Genomic DNA, 26839 nt, shown 5'->3' with positions numbered 1-26839 from the left:
CAAAGCTGCTAATGTCCATGGGTTGCTTTACTGCAAACTTAAGCACTCAGAAAAAAATGTTTCCCAAGAAATAATCTCCTGGCCTTAAAGAATGGGTGACTAAACAAAGCACACAAAAATAACTAATTCCAACACCTGCTTTCTTGGGCCAGCCTATCTGTAAGTTCTCCTATACTGTGAGTTGGAGGTACTTGGGATAAGTGATTCAAGGTTAGTTTTTATTGATGTCTGTGAATGGCGCTGTGGAAGGGGAAGGGCATTTTGGGCTTTATGTTAGTTTGCAGTTTGAAACACACACACACACACACACACACACACACACACACAGAGAGAGAGAGAGAGAGAGAGAGAGAGAGAGAGAGAGACCGACAGACCTTTGAGTTGTGTGAGGACACCTTGGGGTGCAGGGCTTTGCTTTCTGAGCTAGCAGATTTGCTTTGTTCTAGGTATTGGAAATATTGCAATCTTGGGCTCATCTACACCAAGCAGGATATTCCACTATGAAAGCGGCATGAAAGTGGTATATAAAAGGCAGGAGCCACACTACTGTTTTATAGCGGTATTGAAGTGCACTGCAGGATCTACACTACTGCTTTATAGCGGTGCTGAAGTGTGGCTCCTGCCTTTCATATATGGCTTTCATACCGCTTTCATAGTGGAATATCCTGCTTGCTGTAGATGAGCCCCTTGTCTGCAAATGACAGGAAGGGGGCTGTGTTGCAGTTAATGCATGGGCGTAGCTAACCTTAGGATCTCTATGGCCCACAATTAGCTTCCTGCTTCGTGCCTTCCTTCCCCACTCCCTTCTCTGACCTTCCTCTATGCTGGGAGCACGCAGGCTTGCTCTTTATCTCTCTCCTGCCTGTGTAATGGAACACAAAATGAACTGAGCAAACCCCTTTTGGAACCCTACACAAGACCTGCATATATATGCAAGAAAACTTGCAAGTAAAGCTGTCTTCTTTCCTTTGCTAAAGGAAGGTGTGGACTCTTTTTAGCTTTGTGTGTATGTGGGACTGCCCTACCTTTTGTTTTTCTTCTGCTAACTACCTTTTTAACAGGAAGCAGCAATACCAAAATAATCCCATCACTAAGAACATCTGCTCTTGGGTGTTCTAATCTACAGTATATTTGTAAACAGAAGATATTACAAAAATGATGTAAGTCTACAGTCCTTACTAGCTTCTCACTGCTCAGGGATGTAGGGATCACTCAGCAATAAGATCCTCCTCTCTAACCCTGTCTCCTTACTCTGCCCACCTTTTCCTGTAGTGCTAGTAAAGTCCTGCCCAGTAAGATGGTTCTGATGGTGCAATGATGTTGTTGTACCACTGGGCTTCACCAATGCAAGTGGCATTGCAAGTGATTTTATTCCTCTTTCTACAAGAGAATCTAAAGTTGGCCCTGTGGATAGAATACACCCAAACTTCCAAATCAAGGGGTCAAGAAATGTTCGTCTTTAATGTCTGAAAAAGTCTGATGGAGCTTTTTGGCTGGCAGATAAATAGTGCTGTAACTAAATTTTTCTTGTGTGTTTAAAAATACCACTCTAGATGTCTAAAAATAGGGACTCGGCCACAGGTTTGATAGAATACAATATAACTATGGGACAGAAGAGAGTAATTTGAAGGAATGAAATGCTGGTGGTTCAAAATTCTGACACAGTGGAGAGAAAGAGCTAAGAGGAAATCAAAAAGAAAAAAAGTATGAGCAAAAATTGCATCTGAGGCACCTGAAAGACAAAGCTGTTCTAAGAACAAAACTGCTTGAAGGGAACTAACATGAGAAATAACTCGTGTAAAGAAAAGAAGATAAATGAGGGAGCACAAAGAATACAGCAGTCTATGGCCAGTATCCAATGCAATGCTTCCACTAACGTAAATTACGTTGCACTTGCATAAATGACCTCTAGTACAACACCAAAAGAATTTGTTAAGGATTATTATTATTATTATTATTATTATTATTATTATTATTATTATTTCATTTTATCGAAGCCAGAAATTGATCAGTCCCCTAACAATTGATTTCTGAACAGCTGTTATATAAGAATAAGAAAAATTAATTAATAAAATTTTAGGGGGGAAACCAATACAAAAAGGAAAAAAGAGAAAGAAAAAAAAGGAGAGAAAAGAAAAGATAACAATATAAAATAACTAAATAAACAAATATACTAATTAATACCTGTGCTATATGATCTTCATCTGTTGTTATAATGTCCAAATGTTCAAAGCTGAAGTGGGCATATATTGTTGTAAGTCCGGTTGTGATGTGTGTTGAATAAATCTCCACCATATATCATAAAAGGATAGCGATTCTGTTTTTCCTTGGATTAGAAGCAGATCGTGAGTTATTTTTTCTGATATTGCCACTGACCATATATTTCGGTACCATGCCGATAAATTCAAATTGTCCAATTTTTTCCACTGCTGTGTAATTGTCTGGCGAGGGGCAGTTGGTAAAAATAATACTATATCTTTGCATTTCATACTTACATTAGATCCTTTGTATATTGATAATAAGAATAATTCTGGATCATATACAATCCTTTCTCTAGTAATAACCATTAATTCTCTATGTACTAACTTCTAGAATCCCTGTATATGTGGACAAGTCCACCATAAATGAAAATATGTGCCTTTTATCCCACAGCCTCTCTAACAAAGGGGGCTACATGTTGAAGTATAATGTGCTAGCTGTATTGGTGTACGATACCATCTGTGTAGTATTTTCAAAGAAGTTTCTTGAACAGCAGCTGATATTGATCTAAATGCTCTGTTGTTCCATAATTTATTCCAGCTAGCATCATCTAATTCCCTTCAAAAATCTCCTTCCCACACTTTCTTCAAGCCCACCATTGGACCCATGTGGGAATCTATTAGGATAGTATAAACTAGAGATACAATTCCCTTCACTCCTTCCCCTACCTTTAGCATTGCTCGTTCTAATCCTGTTAAGGTTCTGAGTGCATATGTCTTTGTTTTGGGGTCTCTGAGGAGGTGGGATAATTGTATTTCTTGTAGCCAGCCTAGGCCTCCTAGATCAGCTCTAAGTTGTTCAATTGATTTATGTTTATCCTGGGCGTAAAAATCTCTCAATCAAAAATATCCCTTCCCCCCCCCCCCCATTCAGAGATTTTAGTATCTAAATTATTAGGATATATTTGTAATGGGGTGAGGAGAGACCACACTGGAGACCACAGTTTGGATTGCCAGTTTGGATTGCCACAGTCTTAGGGCTCATCTACACCAAGCAGGATATTCCACTATGAAAGTGGCATGAAAGCAGTATATAAAAGGCAAGAACCAGACTACTGCTTTATAGTGATATTGAAATGCACTGCAGGATCTACACTACTGCTTTATAGTGGTAATGAAGTGCACTGACAACTGTTGGGGGCCATGACAGCTCTACACCAAGCAGGATATAACACTCTGAAAGTGGTATGAAATCAGTATATAGTATGTGTCAATGGGCCCCAACAGTTGTCAGTGCACTTCAATACCACTATAAAGCAGTAGTGTGGCTCCTGCATTTTATATACCACTTTCAGAGTGGAATATCAGCTTGGTTTAGATGAGCCCCTTAGTGTACGGATTTTGAATACTGTTTAGCACCTTAGTTTTTATGGGCTGAAAAGGCAGGGCCCAAAGGGCCCATATTCAACATTTCTTCTTTCAGATGTATCCAGTTTTTGTTTGCCTTCATAATGATAAAGCGGAGCCACTGTAACCGAAAGGCTTCATAATATTACACTAGCTGCGGGAGTTCCCAGCCTCCTCCATTTGTCCCTTTGTAGTATAGTTTTAGTGCCAGGTGAGGTGCTTTAGCTTAGAAGACAAATGTAATGATCTGACTTTGCCAGGACTTCAGTATTTTTGGCTGGAGGAGGATAGAGAGGACTTGAAATACGAATAAAAATCTGGGAATCAAGGATTTGTTAAGGTGATGGCTTTTCCACAAATACAAACACCCTGCATACTAGGGGTGTGATCCGCTCCGATTAGGAGCGTAGAAGCAGTAGCGGATTGGCCTGCTCCGCCTTACCCAGAGGCGGAGTAGGAGCGGACCGCGGACCCCTAGAAGCAAGGCGAAGAGAAGCGGCCATTTTCAGAGCGCTTCTCTTTCCGCGGAGCGCTCCGATCGCCATCTTGAAAACATTTCGCCATAGGATTGCATTGCGGCAAATAATCACGGATAACTACGTTGTTTTTGAAGCTATCGTTCTGGAAATTCTTGTGCTCAGAGAGTCGTGGATGGGGGTCATTTTGAGACCACTCTCACCTCTCTGCATTGTGCGGGTCGCGTGCTATATTTTTTTGAAAATCGGGTCAACCGCGCGGCTCAAACGGCGTTTTCGGCTTTTCGCCCATAGGATTGCATTGCGGGAAAGACTTGGGCATAACTGGGTTGGTTTTTAAGCTATCGTTCTGAAAATTCTTGTGCACAGAGAGTCGTGGATGGGGGTCATTTTGAGACTACTCTCACCTCTCTGCGTCGTGCGGGTCGCATGCTAGAATTTTTTTAAAAATCGGCGGGAAAAATACCTTTTTCAAAGGGCTGAGGGGCAGAGTCAGCTCCTGGTCATGATCACATGATCCCAAAGTTAGAGGAGGGCATAGGCAAAACGGGTAACTTGGGATTCTGGGAAACTTCTCTTTCTTCATCTGAACGGACTTTTCCCAGTGTTTTTTAACACAGTAGCCCCACCAAATGCACAAACACAACCTGAAATCATATACTAAGCCAAGAATAAGAGATAGAAACACAGCACTGCTCCCCACCCTAACTTTGGGGAACAACTGAAAAGATGTGGTGCAAGGGGATGAGCTCCCCTAGGGCATCTCATCGTGGACGTGCCCCCACTCTCTCCTGCACTGGAAGGCCATTAGAGCCTTCCAAAGAGAGTAAAACGGTGGAGCAATGCCTATCATGAGTCGAAGTGAGCGTTTACTTCTTAGTGGTGGAGCGATGCCTATTATGAGTTGAAGTGAGCGTTTACTTCTCAGAGCTCTTGGTGAAGCAATGGCTGTCTTGAGTTGAACTGGCAGCTACTTCCCCCTCCCCCGGGCACGTCCCCCTATTGCTGGTAAAAGACAGATATAGCCTTTTTTTAAAAATTCTTCTTGCTGTTTATTGAGCAACACTGCTGCTTTTAATTCCACCCCTCCTTTGTTTATTTATTGATTTATTCCATTTTATATGCATTACTGGCTTATCCTTGGCTCACTTCCTTATGCCCCCAGAAATGCCAGCTGCATGCCTGCCTGCCTTCCCTCCCTCCTCCCCTGCCCACCTCGCAGGGATGTTGTGTGTGTGTGGCTTTGACTCAGGGGAGAAGTCCTTCCTGCGCTCACTTGGAGTTTTGGAAGTTCCAAATTTTGCAGGTTTAAGCCCCGCCAAAAAACAGGGGATGATGGGACTGCCTTGAGTCTCGGCGTGCGGCGTATGTATCCCTGGATAAGCTGTCATGGTGGTGAGTTTGAGGTTTTTTTTTAACGTGCAAAATTGACGGAGCTATGGAAAGGGGTGTTGGATTTTCATAAATTCCCCAAAAATCAGGGGATGATGGGACTGCCTTGAGTCTCGGCGTGCGTATGTATCCCTGGATAAGCTTTCATGGTGGCGTGTTTGAGGTTTCTAACGTGCAAATTGACGGAGCTATGGAAAGGGGTGTGAATGGGGTGCCCGATTTTCAAAAATTCCCCAAAAATCAGGGGATGATGGGATTACTTTGAAACTTGGCGTGCGTATGTATACCCCCATGAGGTGTCATGGTGCCAAACGTGAGGTTTCTAACTTGAACAGAAAAAAAGTTGTACAATTTTTTAGCTTTCATTGCAAGCCTATGGGGGGAAAAAACGGAGCTCCGATCCGGATCCGGAGCTCCGAGCGGAGCAGAGCGGAAGTGGGCGGAATGGGGGTGGGGCGGAGCGGCCCTATCCGAAAGCGGTATGTAAAAGGCTGGAGCCACACTACTGCTTTATAGTAATACTGAAGTGCACTGACAACTGCTGGGGCCCATTGACACATTTGTTGTTTATTCGTTCAGTCGCTTCTGACTCTTCGTGACTTCATGGACCAGCCCACACCAGAGCTTTCTGTCGGCTGTCGCCACCCCCAGCTTCCCCAAGGTCAAGTCTGTCACCTCCAGAATATCATCCCTCCATCTTGCCCTTGGTCGGCCCCTCTTCCTTTTGCCTTCCACTTTCCCTAGCATCAGCCTCTTCTCCAGGGTATCCTGTCTTCTCATTATGTGGCCAAAGTACAAGATGACTTGGTATCCCCATACCCCCAAGAACTTGCCACAGTTTGTTATGATCCACACAGTCAAAGGCTTTAGAATAGTCAATAAAACAGAAATAGATGTTTTTCTGGAACTCCCTGGCTTTCTCCATTATCCAGCGGATATTGGCAATTTGGTCTCTAGTTCCTCTGCCTTTTCTAAACCCAGCTTGTACATCTGGCAATTCTCGCTCCATGAATTGCTGGAGTCTACCTTGCAGGATCTTGAGCATTACCTTGCTGGCATGTGAAATAAGTGCTACTGTACGATAGTTGGAACATTCTTTAGTGTTTCCCTTTTTTGATATGGGGATATAAGTTGATTTTTTCCAGTCTGATGGCCATTCTTGTGTTTTCCAAATTTGCTGGCATATGGCATGCATCACCTTGACAGCATCATCTTGCAATATTTTAAACAGTTCAGCTGGGATACCGTCGTCTCCTGCTGCCTTGTTATTAGCAATGCTTCTTAAGGCCCATTCAACCTCACTCTTCAGGATGTCTGGCTCTAACTCACTGACCACACCGTCTGAGCTATCCCCGATATTATTATCCTTCTTATACAGATCTTCCGTATATTCTTGCCACCTTTTCTTGATCTCTTCTGTTTCTGTTAGGTCCTTGCCATCTTTGTTTTTGATCATACCCATTTTTGCCTGGAATTTACCTCAGATGTTTCTAATTTTCTGGAAGAGGTCTCTTGTCCTTCCTATTCTATTGTCTTCTTCCACTTCCGCACATTGACTGTTTAAAAATAATTCCTTATCTCTTCTGGCTAACCTCTGGAATTTTGCATTTAATTGGGCATATCTTCCCCTATCACTGTTGCCTTTTGCTTTCCTTCTTTCTTGGGCTACTTCCAGTGTCTCAGCAGACAGCCATCTTGCCTTCTTGGTTTTCTTTTTCTTTGGGACGTTTTTTGTTGCCACCTCTTGGACAATGTTGCAAACTTCTGTCCATAGTTCTTCCGGGACCCTATCTACTAACTCTAGTCCCTTAAATCTATTCTTCACTTCCACTGCATATTCATTAGGAATATTAGTGAGCTCATATCTAACTGATCTGTGGGTCTTCCCTATTCTCTTTAGTTTGATTCTAAATTGTGCAATAAGAAGTTCGTGATCTGAACTACAGTCAGCTCCAGGTCTTGTTTTTACTGTCTTTATAGATGTCCGCCACCTTTGGCTGCAAAGGATGTAGTCAATCTGATTTCGGTTGCGGCCATCTGGTGAAGTCCATGTAGAAAGCGGTCTTTTCGGTTGTTGGAAGAGAGTGTTTGTTATGCACAGTGAGTTGTCATTTTCATACCACATTCATAGTGCTATATCCTGCTTGGTGTAGATGTGTCATGGGCCCCAGCAGTTCTCAGTGCACTTCAGTACCACTATAAAGCAGTAGTGTAGATCCTGCATAAAACTCCTTTACTGTACAGATTTGGTTTTCTAGCATTTTGGTTGTTCCTAATAATAATATTGCTGGGCAATACCTTTATTAGGAATGTTTTCTCATGGGGAATGTTTTCTCATGGACGAGCACAGCTATTTTGTTCTTGTATTCTTGGTCAGCAAAAAAACAGGTTTGGAAGCTTGATCTGGGGCTGATGGTTTCTTTCTGGTTACTGGATGAATAGTAGCTACTGGAAGAAAAAAGTTAGCAGAATCATTAGAGTAGATTGATCTTCAATGAAGACTTCATGAGCTGACAACCAATATGTCAAGAATCAGCAGCAGATGCTAGACAACATTTCATAAGGAGAACAGGCGGAGAATAACTCCATTAGAACTGTAACTTGCAGAACGCTGTTGCTAAACTATAGAAATCCTAACTCTGTTGTATATTTTAAAGCTCCAGTTTACAAGCCCAGGCTGCACTCTCAAGCACTTTCCAGATTGGCTGACCTATGACTCATCTAGGCTGCTGACTTATGAGTTGAATTGCTGCAACTCACTGCTCACTTGCAAGAAATACAGGTGATTCTGTGACATCATAGAGTTGTACATTTTCTGCATGGTGTGGAGAATGTGGATAGGGAGTCAGAATACTGGTATCCAGCGTCAACCCATGAAGCTGATTGGTGGGAGATTCAGGACAGATAAAAGGAAATACTTCTTCCCACATTGCATAGTTAAACTATGGGATGTATTTATTTATAGTATTTCTATATTGCACAATAGCCAAAGCTCTCTGATCAAATTCACTACTAGAAGATGTGGTAATGGCCACCAATTTGGATGGCTTTAAAAGGGGATTGGACAAATTCCTGGAGAAGGCTATCAATGGCTACTAGTCCAAATGGCTAGGTGCTACCTCCAGTATCAGAGGCAGTAAGCCTATGTACATCAGCTACTGGGGAACATGGGTGGGAGGGTGCTGTTGCACCGTGTCCTGCTTGTGGGTCCCTGATTGACAGCTGGTTAGCCACTCTGGGAACAGAGCACTGGACTAGATGGACCCTTGGTGTGATCCAGCATGGCTCTTCTGATGTTCTTCTTATCTGGAGGAAAAGGAAATGTTCTTCACTATTTTGATTTTGTTCTTTTTACGTATGGTATTGAAGTATAAAATGGTTGATATAATATACTCCTGGTGGGGAGTGATGTAGCAAAACACCTGTCAAAATAGTTTCATTGGTTTTTTGGGTAGGTACTCAGGGAAGTGACAAAAATCCCCTCAGAATTTCTGAACCCATCTCTTGGGTGACCCAAGGTTTATTGGGTCACCCAATGTACATCTTGAGTTTGAAATATTTCACTACCGTAGCATATATACAGTAAAATAATTGTATTTTCCAGCAGCTATTTAGAATGGCAGAGGTTCTATATAGTACTTGGTATCATTTTCATGGTCCAATATTATATAAAAGTTTTATTCTTTGAGACTTTGGCTATAATTTCATCCTTCATTGTGCTGATAAGCATTCAAGTGTGAAAGGGCTGAAATTTAAATGAGGCAGGAATGCAGCCTTCAAACCCACACTGAGTGTGGACCTAGCACCCCACCAGTCCTGGATTTTACGACAGCAGAACACAAGGCTGCCTTTCAGAGACAGAGCTGCCTTAATTCCATATTTCCAGCCCATTTTGTTTTGTTTTATTTTAAAACCCAGGTCTCTAAACCACCTTTGGGAGTATAGTTTCTGCTGGAGTTTCCTCAAAGAAGGCTGTGAGGGGGTTTACAGAGCCAACTGCAAAGTTAAATCTCTGATCTAGACCCTCAGCATGCTGACAATAAAAGAGAGGAGATTTGTACAGACAGTGGAAAGAAAATAATTATCTCATCCATGCTGAGCGTCCTTATTGAAAGAGGATGAAAAAGCCCACCATAAAAGATGCTATGGAAGTTTCTGTGTGAGAGAAAAGTTGTAGCTTCTTTGGCTCAATAAAGCAAAGGAGTAAAGAAAGCTGTATACTATCTCAGAACAGGAGTTTCATTACCAACTTGCACCTTTGGATCAAGAAACAAAAAGGAAAGAACAATCCTGTGTACCCAGCTATTTTCTAATAAAGTCTACTTGCTAATTAGTGTCTAAATTCTCTGCTGGTGTCTGCTTGTTGCAGCCTGCACACCTGTTGATGGTTTCCTGCGCTAGTTCCTGTCACGGCATCCCTCTGCTTGCTACTCACACTTGGAGGTGAACCTGCCTTTCAGCACCCGCGGTAGCTGCTTGCTGCATGGAATTTACACGTCGTTGTGAGGGCGCTTACATGCGCCCCCAGTGCACCCCCACAACGACTGTGTAGACCGAGAAAGAAGAGACGGAGGAAGAGGTGGAGGAGGAGGCGGCTGGGGAACCGGCCGCTTCCTTGCTGCCGCCGCTGCCGCCGCCTCCCCACCAGCCTCCTGCTGCCGGGCTAAGAGCCACCCAGGTCGGAGAGCTCGGCGGAAGCGGAAGCCAAGCTCTCCGACCCGGGTGGCTCTTAGCCCGGCAGCAGGAGGCTGGCAGGGAGGCGGCAGCAAGGACGCGGCCTGTTCCCCAGCCGCCTCCTCCTCCACCTCTTCCTCCGTCTCTTCTTTCTCGGTCTACACAGTCATTGTGGGGGTGCACTGGGGGTGCATGTAAGCGCCCTCACAACGACGTGTAGATTCCCTCCTGGTCTTCTCCAGTTTTCTTCTATGTGAAGTGTTTTTTTGTGTTTTGTTTTTTTGGTGAAACTGCAAAACCAAAACAACCAAAAAAAACAACCAAAAAACTTATGAAACGGAATGAAAAAAAGTGTTAGGGAGGAAAGGGCTTCCAGGCCGTTTGACAACTCCCCTAGAACAGGTATAGCCAACTTCAATAGTGACTATTCTGCTCTCTAGACTTGTGGTTTTCAAACTATGTTCCAGGGAATTTTGATATTCCTCGGAAGCTTATTAAGAATTCTTCACAGGGACAGGCCGTTTTTTAGGTTCGAGTATTATGAGAGAGGGAGGAAAATATCTTCCTATCCACGTCCTCCACACCATGCATAATTATGATAGAGGTGTACAAAATTACATGATAGTTTTAGTCGTGTGTGTGTGTGTGTGTGTGTGTGTGTGAGAGAGAGAGAGAGAGAGAGAGAGAGAGAGAGAGAGAGAGAGAAAGAGATTCTCTCCTAGGATCTTTGCAATCTTTTTTTGTTTCTGTTTTTCTTTTTTCCAGAGCTGAAAGCTTTGGAGCAAAATTCCTTGTTCAAGGAGTACCATGCCTAACTGGAGGACTGAGGTGGCTGTAAGGCAGAGGTGGGGAAGTTGTGGTCTTACTGACCTTTTGTCGTACAACTCCCATCAGCCCTTGCTAGCTCAGCTAATGGTGAAGGATGATAAGAACTGCAGGCCAAAAACTCTGGAGGACAACAAGTTACGCAACCTTGTTGTAAAGAATGATGGAGGCCACACGCCTTTTCAGCAGGTACAGAACCAAGTGTGCTGCTCAAAGCCCCTTTTATTGTGCTCAAAACACCTTTTTCAAGGCTAGTTTCCCTTGTTCAAGGAGTGGGATGTATAACTGGGGGATCAGGGTGGCTGCAAGGAGTGGAAGAGGGCACACATCTGTTCTTCCAGCACAGACCCAAGTGTGATAGCATTGAGGCCCAAAAGACCTAACTATTGCCCCTTATGACCTGAGTTGCATGTACCCTGGACCATGCACCAGGGGGGGATCCGCACGTTGCTCCCAGAGCGCTTCTATGCGACTCCAGTGCACCCCGAAAACGATAGTCTGACTTCCCTGTAAAAGAAACGACGAAGAGCAGTCCATGCCACCGCCGCCGCCACCACCGATGAGAGTTCTCCGCCGGTGAGGAGAGCTCGGCAAAAGAAGGCGGGGTGAAGAGCGGAAGAAGCTCTCTACCCCACCTTCTTTTGCCGAGCTCTCCTCGGCGGTGGCGGCGGCGGCGGCATGGACGGCTCTTCGTCGTTTCTTTTACAGGGAAGTCAGACTATCGTTTTTGGGGTGCACTGGAGTCGCATAGAAGCGCTCTGGGAGCGATGTGCGGATCCCCTCCAGTATCTTCTGCAATGTGCCTGGGTTCTGTGGCAGACCTGCAAAGGATGGGTTCCTATAAGATTGAAATCAATTGCCCTGAACAGACGTGTGTGTGTGTGTGTGTGTGTGTGTGTGTCAGGAGTTTACCTAAGCCTCTCCTAACTGGTCAGACCATATTATAAAACTAAGGGCTCATCTACACCAAGCAGATATGCCACTATGAAAGTGGAATGAATGCAGTATATAAAATGCAGGAGCCACACTACTGCTTTATAGTGGTATTGAAGTGCACTGACAACTGTTGAGGCCCATGACACATACCATATACTGCTTTCATACCACTTTCATAGTGTTATATCCTGCTTGTTGTAGATGTGTCATGGGCTCCAACAGTTGTCAGTGCACTTCATTACCACTATAAGGCAGTAGTGTAGATCCTGCAGTGCACTTCAATATCACTATAAAGCAGTATTGTGGCTCCTGCCTTTTATATAGCAGTTTCATACCGCTTTCATAGTGGAATATCCTGCTTAGCCCTAAATTTAGCACCACTTAGCATGAAGGACTTCATCATTATGGAGCATAAGTAGTCAGGCAACATGAGGATATTAATTTAAAGGCCCACAACAGCTGCTTTTTTCTGTCTCATTAAAAACGGAACTATGCTAAAAACCTACAGTACCATTTCATGTGTTTGGAGTGCAGCAGCAGTAGTGACAAGCTATACCCACTATGTTATGCCTCTCTTTGCTTAAAAAAAAAAGTTTCAAAAATATTTGATCCATATAGTTTGATTTTCTGTGGTAGATGTCTTGGGTATTTGTGAGCTAGTTATGTATGAATTTTTGATTTTCTCCAGTGAGTGAAGAAAGCAAGGGAGATGTAGCAAATTTTATTGACAGTAGTAAGGCGGCATTGGGCATTCTTTGCTATGTGATGACAGAAGGAATTAATGGATGGGATTATTATTCGTTAGCTCCTCTATGCCATTGCATTAGAACAACAGTCTCTACAATCTGATCATTCACATTAAGTGACTTTATAGTGCATTAGGTTTAATGGATGTCAAAAGTTGTTAAAGTAACCACGCCCTATTTTATTTATTTATTTATTTATTACATTTCTATACCGCTCAATAGCCGAAGATCTCTGGGCGGTTTACAAAAATTAAAAACATTCAAAGTATAAAACAACAGTATAAAAACATAATATAAAATTTAGGCACCCTCCTCATGCAATTTCAATAAACAAATGAACAAGCAAACATTGTGATCGCATGAGGAGGGAAAGGAAGGGCATACTCTCGGCCCTGCCCCCCTCTGTGCATTGGGGGCTGGCCTTCTGCAGCAGAGGCCGTCCTCTACTTGTGGAGGCTCCTGGCACAATTTCGAACCCTGAACTTCTGGCGTTCCTAAATCACACAGGGAGCCTATGTAAGCGGAAGAGACTAACTGCTGCAGAAACTTCCTTCCCAATCCATGGGAGGGGATGAGGCTGGTGATGGCAATGGCCAGTGGGCTCATCCTCACTCTCCCCTTCATCAAATGAGGCTTGGATGCCTGAAGAGGGCTGAAATTTTATATTTGTTCCAACACATTCTAATATGCTCTTCCAGAACCTGGTGCTCCACAGATGTTTTAGACTTTAATTCACATCAACCCAGGCAGGACAGCCAGTGGTCAGAAAAGCTGGCAGTTGTAGTCTAAAACATCTGGTGATCACCAGGTTGGGGAAGGCTAAACAAAAGTAGGAAGTTTCTTAAATCTAGCTTGATTCTTAATGGTTTGGGTCTCCTGATTGAGGCCTTAGCTAGACTTAAGGATTATCCCAGGCAAATGGAGGGGTCATCCCTGCCTGCTCCCGGGATCTGCTGTGTGTCATTTGGATGCACAGGGATGATTCTGGGACAATCCCGGGATATAGGCCTGGTCTAGCCATGGCCTGAGTGAAATCTGTTTCCAGTAGTTTCTCCCTACTAAACTGGAAGTAACATTTGGGAGGGGAGAGACGCAGGTCCTGAGATGGGAGGATGGGAGAAGGAAAACATTCGCCACCTCCTCCTTGGGGTCTGGAGGCTGTGTTCAGGTTGGGAAAACTGGAGCAGGGTCATCCTTTGAACAGAAGGCCTGACTCTTGCCCCTCCTTGTGCCAAATGCCTTTATGTCTCTCCCCCTCTCCTGTCAACCAGTGAAATTGGATGGGGCTTTTGCTAGTATGAAAAACAATGAGGGATTCTATGTGATTTTATTCTTGCGACATGCTCCCCCAGGATCTGACCACAGGTTTGGAGTCCAAGATAAGAAACACTACAGGGTTCCATTGGAAAGCTGGCTAGGAAATGTCACAGAACAACAACAAAGCATGATGTGTTTCTTTTGCCATTTACTGTATGCCTCACATATTGAACCAAGCCAGTAGTAAAGTGCAGCACTGGGGAAATGATTACTGCATCTAAGGAGAAAAAGAAATAGCTATTTGATTTTAAAAGAACTTTTTTCAAATTACGAATTTGATGAAGCAGAAGAGGGAGGCACAACAGAGATTATGTGATGCTGAGGCAGAAGGAAAATCATTCTGTAAAATTGAAATATTGATCTGGCATATGTGTGCGTGTGGGCTGTACATCTCCATTCAATCCCATATACAGTGCATGCCAAGAAAGCTAAAGTAGAAAAATCATTGTTCTACCAAACATAGACACTCAGTGTTGACCTCTGAATCTACGACGTGAAGCAAAGTTTCCTTCTAAAGAAGGCACGTGAGGAGAACTTAATAGCATCCAAGGAGTCCTTAATCTGTATGTTATGGTTACTTGATAATTCTGTTGAGTATGCCTTCATTGCATTTATTCCCTTTATTTTCTATTTTTATAGTTTCAACTAAGAAAAAAGAAAAAGAAGAAGCCTGTGCTATAGTCCTAAAATCCCTGGGAAATCTGGCTGTGTTATACAGCTGCTGTTTGGAGACCAGGGCTGCATCTTGACAACGGTGCTTTTGCACCTCAAGCCCCCAAACACTTGTGTTTGTGCTCCTCTGTGTTATCCACACACGAAGGAGTGAGCACGGGGGGGGGGGGGTTGCATGCGAGGAGGAGTGCCTCCTTGCATCCTGACAGGGAAATCTGAAAATACCCCATTAAAACCCCTTGTCTGTTGAGGAAAAGTGCTCAAGCACCCAGAAATACTCTGATCCCTTTCCCCCTCCCCTCCTTTCAAAAGCAAGGAGACACAGAAAACTTCTTGGCCAGCTGCTCAAGGCTGTTCTGATCTCTTGGCTCCTTATCTAGCATGGTCACATGTTGCTTTTTCCTCAAACACGTGTGCTTTGTGTTTAGGAACCAGGATAGACACGAAGGCGCATCGCTTCATTGTTTATCACTTAAGTCTCCTGACTGGGCATTTTGGAAGGGTCAGAGCATACCCTGGACTCTGAATTTCTCCTTGGGGTGCTTATCAAAGAACGGAATGCAACAGTTTGTACCAGTCAAAGGCTGCCAAAATATGGCATTGTTTATGTAAGAATGGTTTTCTGTTTATGGAACATGTATGGGACTTGTGATCAGTCCCGGGAGGGAGGAGGGAAAAGTATGACTTCATCAGAGCAACTTGGAGGAGTATAAAAGTATGCTGATGTTGTATGGTGGGCAGAGAGTTCAGTCTTCAGCTTGCTGGGGGTGTGTGGTGAACTTCTCTCCTGTACATGTAGTTCCAATAAAGCTTCTGAATCTGGACCAGTCTGGAGTCGCTCCTTCCCTTCTGGATACGGGGAAATTTCCCTGACAATCCCCATTTTGTTTATTTCCTTTGGAGGAGGCGCTGAATGCATGCCCGTGCCTCCTCACATCCCCATTTTTTAAAACCTTTTTTGGGCTTCTTCCATGCCGGAGAAGCGTGGAGGTGGGCCAGCGGCCATTCAGCTTCCTGGCCCACCCCTCCGCCCTGTCTGGGCAGATGGTGACCTATCAGGGGTCGCCATCTGCCCAGATATGCCTCTGAAGCAGTTCCGAAGCAAGGGGACAGACTTGGAGAAGAACTACATGTGCCACTAAATGCACCATTAACAGCTTTGTCAGACGTTTAAAGAAGATCAGTACTATGCATTCAATTTTTATTGAGGCTTCAGTCCATAGGGAAAGGCAGTTTAACCCTTCTCTCCTCAGTCATGGTTCTGGCGACAGCCTCCCCCCCACCTCCCCGGCCACCAATAGTGCAATTAGCCGTAGGGGGGGGAAGTGTCCAGTGGGAGGGATCCTCAGCATCACAGGTGGAGAAGGGAAGTCCAACCTGCAAACTGGTCCAGATTAAAATCTCCTCCACCTCAGTGCACTTAGTATTCCATTTTTAAAAATGGACATGGTTGCTCATGACACATTTGGCATTATGTCTAGGTTGACCCTTATTGTTTCTCTTTGCTGCCTTTTTTTGACATCTTTTTTTTAAAAAATAGAGTCTGTAGTGCTTGAAGTTTGCTCAGAAACATTATTCAGCCTTCCCAGAAAAAACAGAGAAACTCTGTCTATACCTGGAAGGCCAGAGAAAATTCCTCTGAAGCCCAGCCAGATACCTGGCAACTGGACTGAGAAGGAGAGAAGTGATGCCAAGTATACTTAACCTAGGGATGTACAGATGTTGTTAAATCCATTCCACCTGTGTTTCACAGATTATCAGGTGTCTTTCATTCTCTCTCTCTCTTTTTTTTTACCATAATTTCATTTTATTTGCGCTAATTTGCTTAAGCGCAAACACGTCAGTCTGCATTTATTAATGAGCACCAGCACTATTGTGTATTAATTAATGCAGATTGGCTCATTAGCACAATGAATAGTACAAATCCCTATCCCCGCCCCCCCAAAAGTGAAAAACCAGTCCACAAGTGGAACACATTTGAATCCATTGTAGATTTCTTCAACATCCCTCGTTTAACCCCATTTTTCCTGTCTGAGACTTCAGCGTGAGATTACCCATCACCGTGGCTGGCCGTAGCCACACATAGTAACTGACAAGCAGTTAGGCAATGAACTTCACAACTCTGTTGGGCTTTGAACCCAGGCCTCCTTGCTCCTTTTCCACATCCACCCTCCACTTGCTAGAACAAACAATGGAGTTGCTTCTAGATGAGTGACTTTCAGTGCTGCTAATCACTTTCTGCTGTAAACTACAACAGAATTACAACTGACCCTCTACACTACTAGGGGAATTGCACTTTCTTGGAGTACATCTTGTTGTGTTCCATCCACGTCATTGGTGTAGCATAGGTGCCGTGGCTGGGGAAGGCCCAGTTCACCTGAACAATCATTAAAGCGCAATTGCCAATTACTGCTATTAAGAGCGTCATGATACGGGGGGAATTGCGTTTCCCTACCGTTGCTTCTCCACACTTCCTCATTCTTCCTGGAGGGGAAAGAGGAAGTAAACAGACCACGTGGCCCATTCAGAGGCTGTTTTTATCGTGCTACTTTTCCTGCACACAGCAGGAGATCGTAGCACATTCGGTTTTTGTTTTTTTTAAAAAAAAGTCAGATTAAGAGGGGTCTATTTTGTGATAAAAAACTGGACGGAAGGCACATGGGAGGTAGACATCGTCATCTAACAGATGCACGCACATCTGTAAGTGGGCAGTAGCGAGTGTGCAATAAAAAGCTCGTCTGATGAACTTCTAAATATCAAGAAAGAGTTTATGGCTTATTTGGGATTGGAAGTATAGATCAGAGATGTTTAATTAAGGAAAAAATTGTTGCTCAAATGTCTCCATTAGTTAGTAGAGGGGCAGCAACGGGGGTGGGGAGGTGCTGGATCCATGAAAATGGCTGTTGGGAAGGGGGCAAAGGCCTGTTGCCCAAAGGGTTCTTGCTGTGCAGTGGGCACTTGCCGCCGTTTAGTCTCTTTTTGTCTCTGTTGATTTACGGGGGGGGGGGACATATCACCTTTGAAAATGGCGAGTGGGATGAAAGACGCCCCCCTCCCCCAGCAAGAAGGCCCCTTGGAGCAAAAGGCTTCGTCCGTGTTTCCCATTCCCTCTGGCATTCACATGTGCTGACAAACTGACACGAGACACTCACATCAGTGACGCTTCTTTTATTCAGGGAAATCCCATGATGAAAAGCTTAATGGTTCCACACTTCAGAAATACTTAAAGCTGATTGATGGTCAGAAAGCTTTAGGCTTTGTTGTAAGCAAAGGGTTAAAGTGGAACTTGTCTCTAAAGTAAAACCGGAATGACCTTATCAAAACCACATCAGCTTTTGCTGGCAGCTTTCTCCCCTTTTTACACACAGCTTCTAATGGGGGGGGGGACCTGACTGCCCTTTGTGAATTATTAATTACTTCATGTTACCTGATACGATGGATAAAAAAGAGAAGAAACCCGTGTCTGGAAGAACGGCCATCAGCTGAAAGCTCTCCAGTGCCCTTTTCACTTTTATATTGTTTCTCACCTCCAGCTGGCTGAGCTCAGCAGAGTTGCCCATTCCCTAGTGACTCTCCCTGAAATAGACCTTTTCACTTTTCATGTTGGGTGAGAACTTGGCTGGGTGGCACCAAAACAACATAGCGCCTTCTTCTCATATAGGACGTGGAGAAAACTTTGAACTCCTGTACATGAACTTTAAGAGAGGAGAAGAATTAGCGCCACGGTCCACTATACGTTCTCCTGCACACACTCCATTGAAACGAATGGGAGTTGCACCAAAGCATGCAGTTTGCAGAAGCTTGCGCAAGAGGACTTCTGGGTGAATTGTGCCTTAGACAGTTTAGAATGACTTCAGAATGATGAAGGGCAGTAGATAAATCTAGAAATTAATACATGTATTTCATTTATTTCTAAATTATACAATGGCCATCTACTAGACACCATGTAATAATCAGCAATATAGGAAAACATGTTTAAAACAACAACCAGTAGTACCCAGTGCCAAGGAGGAAGAAATATCTACCTACCCTTGAAATGCAGCACCTCTAAGAGACTTTCAGCAAATTACAGTTAAGATTCATTCAGCGAAGCCAGAAATACTTCCTCCCGCACAACACAATTTGGACTGGCATCAATAATCCCAGAGTCAAGCACTGGCCACTTTCTCAACTGAAAAGCTGATGTTAAGCCTCAGTGTTATATAATAAAAGTGTAAGAATGCCTTTTGATTGAAAAAAGGATACAAGGAAAATCATAGTATTTGCTTATGCCTAGCACTGAACAAAATAATGTGAAATTCATAGCCCGACTTCAGTATGGATATAAAAACACTTCCCCAAATTTAGCATCTTTTCAAAGCAATAGTTATGTATGATTGATTACAAATGAAAGATGAGAAATAGGGTGCCAAAATAACTGAATAAAATTAATTCTGGGCCAGAACTTAAAAGTGAGCCTGGAGTACGTAATTGCCCTCACGAGAGCTGCCTTCATGACAATCTCTACTGGCAAGCTGATGGAGCAATCACTTTATATTGATTCTGGCGAAGGCAAATATCTTCTTAGAAGACAGGAAGAACTAACCACATCTCCCCTTCATTCAGTACTTTCAAAATTTTGAGAATATCTTCTGAGCCTCCAAATTTGCAAGGGGTTCATCTTCGCTTTCACCTCCGAAACTTCTATTTTCAGTGAAAAAACTGAGATGAAAATGTTTGACATGGCTCTACACACGAACCCATTAACATATATTAGGCTAAGCTGTGAAGGAAGGGGCTGCAAGACCTAACCATTTTCTTATGGTTCCAGAACCTGAGAAAGAGCTCCATCACACCAGTGATTTATTGCACACTTGCCATGCCTGGAATGCAGTTTTGCAGCCCAGTACTCACATGATGTCATCCACGTCCTGCACTTATTTTACCTCTTCCCCTCCAAGTTTCATTTCTTTTTGGAGAACGGAAAGTCTGTTTTCTTCCCCTGCATGTGAAATAGATGCACTCCCCCCCACAGGTATTGCTGTCCTTGCATTCTATCAGACCATCCCATTTTTTGTTGGGGCATGTCTAGCTGACAAAAGAGGAGGGCGGGGCCCCAGATGAACTCCCCGCACAGATTGCACCAGGTCGGCTGAAGGGCCTGAAGACGTGCCCCTAGCCCAGTTCCTTGGTCAGTTTAGGGGTAGCTCTGGCCACCCAGGAGGCAGATCTTGTGCAAGTTGGTTCATGGCTCCCACCTGGGCTGAGGATGTTAATGAGGGAAAGGGCATATTGACCATCGGGGTAGAGAAACATTCTCACCCTGCCCAAGTTGCTCAGAAGTCCCGTCGCTGCAGCTCAGCCTCTCTCCTTGCTTGTTCCTTCTTCCTTCCACTTTTTCCAGTGGATTTTCACTGTTTTTCTTCTGTCTGCCCATCTCTCCATTTCCCCCCTGCCTGCCTTCCCACCCACAGTTTTAAAGAGCTCAGTGTAGCTTACACGCATGCACGCACACACACACGCACACACACACACACACACACACACACTCTTTGGTTCCTTGAACAAGCAAACGGGACTTTCTTGGATACAAAGAGAGTTGCATTAGTTCAAGCTGTACTAGTTGCAGGGTCTTCTTCAGTTGGAAACATACCCACCCACCCCACACAGGGCTAACGGACATCTTCACCCTGTAGGGAAGAAGAAGGACCTGTTGGTCTGCGCTCCTTTGGGAGATGAGAGAGGGGAGCAGGACCTTCCTATCAGTCCTGTTAAACAGTCTCCTTAATTTCTTTTTCTTTTCTCCCTCTTCCCTCCCCATCCCCTTTTCCTTGTGTGTCATGTCTTTTTTAGAACGTAAGCCTGAGGGCAGGGACTGTCTTCTTTACTGATCAATTGTAAGCTGCTCCGAGAGCATTTTTGGCTGAGGTGCGGGATAAAAATACTCTAAATAAATAATAGTTGCTGGTGCAAATAAGCAGAGGAAAAGCCCCTACTCTTTCCCTCTTCATTCACGTCTCTCCTCCTCACAACAGGGAAAAATACATACATGCGGTGCCTTCTCAGTCTTGAGGCTGCTGCTCCTCACCCCTTTCTCACCTTAAGGCACCTCCAGAGTAAGGGCTGAAGCACAGGCGCCCCAGCGCAGGTTCAAAAAGAGCAGCAGCCTGTAATTGCGAAGAGAGAGAGAGAGAGAAAGATACCGTATTTGAAAATGAGCAGCTCTGGTTCCCTTACTCTATTTATTTATTTATTTATTACATTTCTATACCGCCCAAGAGCCGAAGCTCTCTGGGAGGTTCACAAAACTTAAAATCATAGTAAGACAATCTAGTAGGCATGTGCTCCGCTCCGATTAGAAGCGCAGAAGCAGGAGCGGATTGGCCTGCTTCGCCTTGCCCAGAGGTGGAGTAGAAGCGGACCGTGGACCCTTAGAAGCAAGGCGAAGAGAAGCGCCCATTTTTCAGAGCTCCTCTTTCAGACGGACCGCTCCGATTGCCATCTTGAAAACATTTCGCCCATAGGATTGCATTGTGGAAAAGAATCACAGATAACTGGGTTGTTTTTGAAGCTATCGTTCTGAAAATTCTTGTGCTCAGAGAGTCGTGGATGGGGGTCATTTTGAGACTACTCTCAACTTTCTGTGTCCTTTGGTTCGCGTGCTATGTTTTTTTAAAAAATCGGGTACATTTACAATACAAACGGTAGGGTAAACCCGGCTGCGGCGCGGCGGGGTTTATTTTAAGCCATGACAGGCACATTCAACTCCCAATCCTGATGAGAATTGATCACCTCATGAAGCATCATCCTCCAATCCCAGCGTTTGAGGCGGGGACTAAGCCAGAGTCACCCTCAAAGTCAGAGAGCTCTCAGCGTCTTGTGGGTTTTGCGTTCGCTGCGTTTTGGACTTTGGAGATAGGATTTAGCTTGGCGTTTGTGTGTGTTTGTTTGATTCTTTCTGACTTTTTGCTTAGTTTGCTCTGTGTTTTTCCCTTACTTTGATTTAATATAAACTTTATTTTTAAACTTTGGAGTGTGTGTTTGTTTGTTTGTTTGTTTCTCCCCCCCCCCCAGGAGGTAGTAAAATCATAATAAAACAATAAGGAGGGGAAGAGAATGCAAACAGGCACAGGGTAGGGTAAAACTAACAGTATAAAGCATACCCCTCTTCCAACGCACACCACGCGCGCGCACACACACACACACAGCTTCTCTCTCCCTCGCTGGGTCGCTCTCCTCCTTCCTTCCTTCCCTCGCTCTCTCTCCCTCACTCACTCGCGTTCTCTCTCACACACACGCGTGCACACACACACACACAGAACACAGACCTCCGTCAGGAGTTGCTCGACCCCCCTCGCTCTCTCTCTCTCCCTCACTCACTAGCGTTCTCTCTCTCTCTCTCTCTCTCTCTCTCTCACACACACACACACACACATGCAGAACTCAGGAGAAGCAGAGAAAAGGACTGTGCGTGGCTACTCACAGGGAGCTGATTCGGTCGATAACACTCTTCATCTGGGGAGCAGAGTGCATTAGCCTCACAACAGCCCTGTGATGTAGCTCAGGCCGAGGCAGGAGGGCTTGCCCAAGGCCATGCAGTGCAGGGCACCAATCCTAGATTTCAAAGACCCAAACCCTCCTCGCATCTAAAAGAACCAGATGCACCCTGAGCACCTCCCTTCTCCCCTTCTCACCTTGCAGGGATGGTGTATGTGTCTTGCTTTGACTCAGGGGAGAAGTCCTTCATTATTATTATTATTATTATTATTATTATTATTATTATTATTATTTTATATAGCACCATCAATGTACATGGTGCTGTACAGAGTAAACAGCAAATAGCAAGACCCTGCCGCATAGGCTTACAATCTAATAAAATCATAGTAAACAATAAGGAGGAGAAGAGAATGCAAACAGGCAAAGGGTAGGGTACACAGGCACAGGGTAGGGTGAAACTAACAGTATAAAGGCAGAACAAAATCAATTTTTAAAAGCTATAGGGAAAAGAAAAGTTTTTAGCTGTGATTGAATTTGTATTTGTAAAGATGAGGGGAGCATAGAGTTTGCCTTGTTCAAAAACCCGGGAGGTGTGTGTGCAACAGATCTCCTTGGTGAGAGGTGCAACGCGTCTTTGCAGGAAGGGATCCCAGGAGTTAGAGAGGCAGGTTTGTCTTCAACGTACGCTACAGAAGGGTTACATCTCTGCATGTCAGAAAGGAACAGGGAAAAGCAAGTGACCGCTTTACCTAATGAAGGGGTAAACGTAGCCCAAATTAAACCTTGGGGAGACAAAGGGCCTTGCTACTGCATAGCTCCGGACCCAAGTCCTCCTTTGCAGGAGCGCAGAGTAGACAATGTCAGAGGGGTCAAAGCAAGCACAGGTCTCTTGCCTGTTGGGACCCCAGTTAGAGCAGAGGAAGGCAGAACCCAAGAGCACAGCAACAGTAAAAAACCCAACAGTGCTTGTAACTCACCACCGAAAGAAAGACCCTTGTTCGGCCAAGATAAAATAGCTGAGGAAGCATCCCCAAAGCTTTTCATGGGAGGGTCTACAGCTCACTTAGACTTTATCAAGTTCAATAACCCATTTTTCAAGTGTGGAAGAAGATTTAGGGTTATCTCATGGCATGTTGGGATTTCCTTTCAACTGGCCTCATTGAGCTGTCTGCATTGCAACTTTAAATCCCTGACATACTGGAGTGTTCGATTTTCAAAAATTCCCCAAAAATCAGGGGATGATGGGATTCCCTTGAAACTTGGCATCCATGTGGACACATGGATAAGCTATCATGGTGCCGAGTTTGAGGTTTCTAACATGCAAATTGACGTAGTTATAGAATGGGACAATTTGGGGTGAGTTAAGCCGCGCCAAAAATCAGGGGATGATGGGATTCCCTTGAGTCCGGGTGTCCATGTAGACACATGGATAAGCTTTCATGGTGCTGAGTTTGAGGTTTCTAACATGCAAATTGACGGAGCTATCGAAAGGGGTGTAAATGGGGTGCCCGATTTTCAAAAATTCCCCAAAAATCAGGGGATGATGGGATTCCCTTGAAACTTGGCGTCCATGTGGACACATGAATAAGCTATCATGGTGCCAAGTTTGAGGTTTCTAACGTGCAAATTGACGGAGCTATTGAAAGGGGTGTGAATATGGGTGGTGCATTAGAGGTTAGAGCTGCACCAAAAATCAGGGGATGATGGGATTCCCTTGAAATTTGGCGTGCATGAGGTGTCATGGTGCCAAACTTGAGGTTTCTAACTTGAACTGAAAAAAAGTTGTATAATTTTTTAGCTTTCAATGCAAGCCTATGGGGGGGAAAAACGGAGCTCCGATCCGGATCCGGAGCTCCGAGTGCAGCGGAGCGGACATAGGTGGAGCGGGGGCGGGGCGGAGTGGGCTGATCCGAAAATTGCGGATCTGTAAGTGAAGCGGAGCGGGGGGTCCGTGCACAACCCTACAATCTAGAGTAAATCCTATTGATTTCAACTGTATTTACATCCAAGTCATACTAAAATCCCATGCGTGTTTATCTTTGAGTAAACCCCATTGAATAGAGAGAGACTTATTTCTGAGTAAACACATAGAGAACTGACTTTTAATAGTGTGGTCACTCAGAAGCTTTTTTAAAAAGCCTAAAACAGCAAACTGGAAAGATGTGCTCTGCAACCCCATGCTTACTTCTGAGGTCTTACCTCTGTTTACTCAGAAGTAAGTCTCTCTCTGCTCAATGGGGTTTGTTTGTTTATTTATTTATTTATTACATTTTATACTGCCCAATAGCCGAAGCTCTCTGGGTGGTTCACAAAAATTAAAACCACAAAGAGCATAAAAACAACCAACAAATTTAAAACACAAATACAAAATACAATATAAAAAGCACAACCAGAATAAAACTACACAGCAAAAGTTAATATAGGTTAAGATACGAGATTAAAACAGCAAAGTTTAAATTTAAGTTAAATTAGGTGTTAAAATACTGAGAAAATAAAAAGGTCTTCAGCTGGCAACGGAAAGAAAACAATGTAGGTGCCAAGCGAACCTCTCTGGGGAGCTCGTTCCACAACTGGGGTGTCACAGCAGAGAAAGCCCTCCTCCTAGTAGCCACCTCCTTACCTTTGAGTATAATTTACTCAAAGGTAAGCCTCCATGGGATTTTAGTATGACTTGGATGTAAATGGGATTTACTCTTGAGTAAAGGAACAGCAGATCTCTATTTTATGAACTGGAGATGCACAGCTTCACAGCTTCCACAAATGCAAACAGGTGGACTTTCAATACTGGTGGACTATCAGGAAAAGGGTTTAAGGGGGGAATTAAAAAAATTACTAAAAAAATCAAGAGATGAACTGATCTGATTCAGACTTGGCATGGCTAAAGCCTTCCTTAAGAGCTACCACTTTGCCAAGTTTGGTCTCTTTATCTGTAAACATTACACAGATGTAAGCATTTTTATTAATTTCCATTAAAAAAAATCCTTAAAATCAAGGCATGAACGGATGTGATTCAAACTTGGGGTGGCTAAAGCCCTCCTTAAGAGCTGCCACTTTGCCAAGTTTGGTCTCTTTATCTGTAAACATTACACAGATGTAAGCATTTTTATTAATTTCCATTAAAAAAAATCCTTAAAATCAAGGCATGAACGGATGTGATTCACACTTGGTGTGGCTAAAGCCCTCCTTAAGAGCTATCACTGTGCCAAATTTGATCTCTTTATCTTTAAAACTTATGCAGATATAAGCATTTTGGTTACCTTGGAGCAAAGAAGGGGACCTGACCACCTTTACAAAAGAAATTAGCTAAAATGAAGGTTCACTCCTCCTCCCCTGTAAACCCTTCCCAAGCCAAGGGGCAGCAACAGTCTCTGCCCATGTGCACCCTCCTGCTTCCTACAAAAGACCTCCCTTCCTTAGAGTTTGTTCAATATGATCTTAGGGGAAAGTATAGTGTGTTGTTTTACTGTAATTGCGCAGTTTCAGGCTGATGTACTCTTGTATTTGGCAGAAATAAATATTTTTTTAAAATAAATTAACTGCAGGGAAAGGAGATTTCACTGGCATAGTAGCACACTAGGTGAAATGATACATGAGCTGAAAGAGCGTAACAACACACAGACGTGAAAATGCCCAGCGCTCGACTTGCTAAGGAAACGTAGGGGGGAACCGCTGATGAAAACTGGTTAAAAAAAGTAGGTGTGATGGAGGTGTGGAAACCTGGGATATCCCCAAAACACTTGTAGTTCTTCTGCTGGAAGACCTCGCTAGCAAATCTGATGCCAAAGGGGAGTCTATTGAAATGATATCACCCGCATGGGGTGTTGGATGTGCATAGTTCAGCTGACTCACTGTCTAGTGCTACCTGCCAGTAGCCGTCTTTTTCATCCAGGATGGTGAAATTTCTCTGGATATCATCAACTGCGAGGATGGAGAAATGTTGCCTCTTGAGTGCCTTGTTAAGGTCCCTGGAATCTAGACACAGTCTGAGTGACCCATTCATGACCAGGCTGCTCACCCATGCTTTAGAGGTGGAAATGTCTAGAACTTGAGTCAAGGTCAAATCATGCTCTCTTAGCAACCAGGCCCTCAGCCTTTCTGAGCTCATTCCGCAAATAATATACTTGTTAATGAGGAATTCACACAACTTTCCAAACTCAGAAGTTTGAGCCAATAGCTTCAAATCTGTAACATAGGGATCAATGCTTTCCTCCCTCTTTCTGGGCTCTACTAAAAAATTGTGTCTTTCGTAAGTCACATTCTGTTTTGGAGCACAGTAGGCCTCAAATTTCTTCTTAACAACTGTGATCTTTTGCTAATCAGCTTCTTCAGTAAACTGAAATGCACTGAAAACCTCCCTGCCCTTATCTTTGGACACATGCAGAAATAGAGCAATCTGGAAACTTTCATCCTTTGCATCTGCACCGCAAGGAATGCACTATTCTTGAAAGCCCTGCTTTCACTTTCTCCAGTGTTTGGCCACATTGCCCTGAAGCACTAATTTCCTGGGGCTTCTACTTGCACCATCACAACTGTGCTGGGATATTAATGGAGAATAGACCCACTTCTGACACCATGTGGTATTCTTGTATGGGTCCCCTGTATGATTACTGACATGATCACACACCTCTTTGCTGACCATTCGCCACAGCAGAGTTCTGGAGAATAGAACAGTTTTATTAAAGACAACAAATATAATTGGCTTTGAGGCTCACAAACACAC

Source organism: Elgaria multicarinata, chromosome 10 (assembly GCF_023053635.1).
Source record: "Elgaria multicarinata webbii isolate HBS135686 ecotype San Diego chromosome 10, rElgMul1.1.pri, whole genome shotgun sequence".
NCBI classification, from domain to species: Eukaryota; Metazoa; Chordata; class Lepidosauria; order Squamata; family Anguidae; genus Elgaria; species Elgaria multicarinata.
Note: the sequence above shows the minus strand (reverse complement) of the source record.